Source organism: Pundamilia nyererei, unplaced genomic scaffold (assembly GCF_000239375.1).
Source record: "Pundamilia nyererei isolate P.nyererei 1_Seehausen unplaced genomic scaffold, PunNye1.0 scaffold00244, whole genome shotgun sequence".
Lineage (NCBI taxonomy): Eukaryota > Metazoa > Chordata > Actinopteri > Cichliformes > Cichlidae > Pundamilia > Pundamilia nyererei.
In genome coordinates, this window is record NW_005187645.1 from 487,871 (window position 1) to 490,921 (window position 3,051).

The window sequence follows — 3,051 nt, forward strand, 5'->3', positions numbered from 1 at the left end:
AATGTTTAAATTAACACTCACGCATTGACTCTGTCGGCTATGTTTTGCCATGCATGCTTCCTTTCTTTCGCAGCTGTGGCTGTGTTACTTTTTTCCGCGGAATTTGCATGTTTTCAGCATATGCTGCCATCAGAATTTCGCCGTCAAGTGCTATAAAATACATTGACCGCATCTTCTTTCCCTCCGTCTCCATGGTGACTCGCTTAATCTGTGCTCCGCTTATCAGGGCTTTATGTATCCTCGTGCGCGCGCTTCACTTGGGGTTAAAGCAACTCCGCGTTGATTGAACTACTTGTTATCAGCCTTTCTGAAACGGAATATTCCGAGTTGGACAGTTCGGGGTTACTCAACCGTGGGTGTCGTTTTTCACTCTGAGTTTTCTAAACCGGCTTCCTGAAACAGGGCCCAGGAAGTCTCAAGGCAACCTTGTGTATCTGTCATGGTCCCCGCACCTCGCCAGCTGACAGCAGTCAGGCGCTTTGTTTTGTTTATTCTCTTCTCTCGCCTCTGCTCTCCCTTTCTCTCTCGTCCTCTCCCACTCTCTCTTTCTCCTGCCGGGGCAGAGCTCAGTATGGGCTCCTGCTCCTGGCCCACGCACCTGGAGATGATCAGCACACCTGCCGCCGATTATGAGAATTGGAGTCCTACTTAAGATGGCGAGTCTGCTCTACTCGTCGCTGGATTGTTAAGCCATCAGCGTCAGTCGTCCTGCACTCTGCAAAGTTTGTTCGTGAGTACGTCTGAACCAGGAGACTAACTGTTTCTCTGTCTGTGTATAGATTAAGTTAACCTTACAGTTACAGTTAACCTCTCCCAAGCTTGCTTTTCAGTGGAGTGGCGCTGCCCAATCAGCCTTTCAGGAGCTCAAGAAACGGTTTGCCTCAGCACCCATCCTGGTCCAACCTGACACCACTCTTCAGTTCGTGGTAGAGGTTGACGCATCCAACTCAGGGGTGGGGGCCGTCCTTTCCCAACAGAGGGAGGGTAATATGCATCCTTGTGCCTATTTTTCCCGTCGTCTCACCCCTGCAGAACGTAACTACGATGTGGGCGATCGGGAGCTGTTGGCGATTAAGCTCACCCTGGAAGAATGGCGGCATTGGCTGGAGGGCACCACTCAACCCTTCGTGGTCTGGACCGATCACAAAAACCTGGCCTACCTTCAAATGGCAAAACGTCTCAACGCTCGACAGGCCAGATGGGCCCTGTTTTTCACCCGTTTCCACTTCTCAATCACCTACAGACCCGGTTCCTGAAACGTCAAGCTGGACGCTCTCTCCCGTCAGTTCTCCGCTGCTGACGAAAAGGCGGATCCGGATTCCATCCTGCCGGCAACCTGTACTATCGGGGCCATCACCTGGGAGATCGAGGCGGCCATCCGGGCGGCTCAGGTAGCCGAACCGGATCCGGGAGGGGGGCCCGCCCACTGACTCTATGTTCCGCGCTCTGTCAGATCCCAGGTTCTGCAATGGGCTCACACAGCCCGGTTCTCATGCCACCCAGGGATACATCGCACCGTCAAGTTTCTCCAGCGGTATTTCTGGTGGCCCTCATTCACCCAAGATACTCGGGAATACATCACTGCTTGTACGGTCTGTGCCCGAAACAAACCATCGAACCAACCCCCAGCGGGTCAGCTACATCCGTTATCCACTCCTTCCAGGCCATGGTCTCACATAGCACTGGACTTCATCACCGGGCTACCTCCATCAGCAGGTAACACTGTCATTCTCACCATAATCGATCGTTTCTCTAAAGCGGCTCATTTCATTGCTCTGCCTAAGCTTCCCACAGCTCTAGAGACCGCACGCCTACTCGCCACTCACGTCTTCCGCCTGCATAGGATCCCGGAAGACATAGTGTCCGACAGAGGGCCTCAATTCACTTCTCGGGTCTGGAAAGAGTTCTGCAACTCCCTGGGCGCAAAGGTCAGTTTATCCTCGGGCTATCATCCTCAGAGCAACGGACAGTCCGAGCGGGCCAACCAAGAACTGGAGACCGCCCTGCGCTGCGTCGCCTCCACCAATCAAACCATCTGGAGTGAGGAGTTGCCGTGGATCGAGTACGCCCATAACAACTTGACTCCCTCTGCCACCGGCCGGTCTCCATTCGAAGCTTCCTTGGGATATCAGCCTCCTCTTTTTCCTGCTGTGGAAGGTGAGCACTCTGTACCCTCCGTCCAGGCTCATCTGCGCAGGTGCCGCAGAGTTTGGCGGGCAACTCAAGTGGCCCTACTACGCACGACGGAGAACAACAAACGCATTGCAGACTGGCACCGGACTCCAGCACCCGAATACTCTGTCGGCCAGAAGGTATGGCTCTCTACCCACTTTGTTCCGGTCAGGACTGAATCCAAGAAACTTACACCCACCTTCATCGGCCCTTTTGAAATCTCCGCCTTGGTCAACCCCGTCTCTGTGAAGTTAAAACTTCCTCGCAATATGAAAATCCATGATGTTTTCCATGTTTCACAAATCAAACCTGTCCGGTCCAGTCCTCTGTGCCCTCCTTCCAGGCCCCCTCCTCCCGCCCGGCTTGTGGATTGGTTGCCGGCTTACTCCATCACTCGCATAATGGACTCACGGCGCCAGGGGCGTGGCTGTCAGTACCTGGTTGACTGGGAGGGCTATGGCGTGGAGGAACGCTCCTGGGTCCCGCGAGCGGCCGTTCTGGACGTGCCCATGCTCCGGGAGTTTCACCGCCTGCATCCGGACAAGCCTGGTGGGTCGCCGGGAGGCTCCCGTTGAGGGGGGGGGTAATGTCATGGTCCCCGCACCTTGCCAGCTAACAGCAGTCAGGCGCTTTGTTTTGTTTATTCTCCTCTCCCCTGGACCTGTTTTCCCTGTGCACGGTGACTGAGCATGAGCAAGAGTGATAGAGGAAAGAAGAGGAGCTGTGTGTGGTTGCGAGGGCTGTATGGAAATCTCCCCTCCCTGGACTCCTGCCCCTTTCACTCCCGGACCCTGGAACCCCGGCCCCTTTTCCCCAGACACCGTTGTGTGTGTGTGTGTGTGTGTGTGTGTGTGTGTGTGTGTGTGTGTGTGTGTGTGT